This window comes from Chrysochloris asiatica, unplaced genomic scaffold, assembly GCF_000296735.1.
Source record: "Chrysochloris asiatica unplaced genomic scaffold, ChrAsi1.0 scaffold00382, whole genome shotgun sequence".
Lineage (NCBI taxonomy): Eukaryota > Metazoa > Chordata > Mammalia > Afrosoricida > Chrysochloridae > Chrysochloris > Chrysochloris asiatica.
In genome coordinates this window covers 167,155-168,321 of record NW_006408900.1, presented here as the reverse complement: position 1 = coordinate 168,321, position 1,167 = coordinate 167,155, and positions in this window count along the sequence as shown.

Sequence of the window (1,167 nt, the reverse complement as noted above, 5' to 3'; positions counted from 1 at the left end):
TGCCTACATATTATAGGTTTGAAGTTTACAAGGGTGGGATGTAATGGTTAGGATTTTGTGTCAAATTGGCTAGTACAGGATGTCAAGATTTTTAGCACTTAGAATGTGCTTAGTCCCATGGTGATAAAACCGAATACAGACAGAATTAACTCTGTTGAGTGACTATGAGCAGCCAATTAATTAAAGCGTTGCTTCCTTGGGGGTGTGGCCTGCTCTCAATATAATGAACACATCAGAGCCCATGTTGGGACTTGGAAAAATTATCTTCAACTGGAAACCTGGGACTCTGAAATTTTAATTAATTTCCTTGATAATAAACGTCTCTCTATATATTCAACAGCCAATGATACTGAAGGAAGAAGTCCAAGGTGCATTGAAGGAATTGGCAAAACAACAAGACACCAGAGATTAATGGGATGAAAATTGAAATTTTTCAAGAAAGTGAGACAACACTGAAGGCACTCACTCATCTATGCCAAGAAATTTGGAAGACAACTATCTGGCCAACTGATTGAAAGAGATCTATATTTGTGCCCATTCCAAAGAGAGTTAACCCAATGGAATGTGGAAAAGAACCAGTAAAAGAATACTAGTTATCTTCAGTGGATTGCAGTGCTTTACTCAAAAGCCTAAGGCTCTGTGTTATGATTTAAAAATATGGGCCTATTAAAGACTAAAAACTATGTCTCTTTCTGTCACTGACATTTCGGCACCATTAGATGAGTTTGGTCATAGGATTCAAGTAGAAGTGCAGCTTGTACGGCTCCCTGAATCTTTTGCAGAGACTTTTATTGTTTTGGGTCACACTTAAAGCTAATTGACTTTTGAGAGACACAGGAGTAGAACACCCAAATGAGGTATACATTGTCTCCAAAGTCCAAAGAGGCACACCAGGTATTGTACCTCCTTTTTAAATGTGGGAGGGATTAGATACAAGAAGTTAACCTCACTTTAGTAGGGATATCTGAAAATACCCCATATCACTGGACTACTGCAAATTTTATTTAGGTGAAATGTTCTTGAAATTTTGTTAGGTTAATTTCCCACCATCTAGCACACAGATGCGCTATCAATAATTCTATGTTTTTGTTGTTGTTGTTAGGTGCCATCTAGTCAGTACCAACTCATAGCGACCTTATGGACAGCAGAATGAAACACTGCCCAATC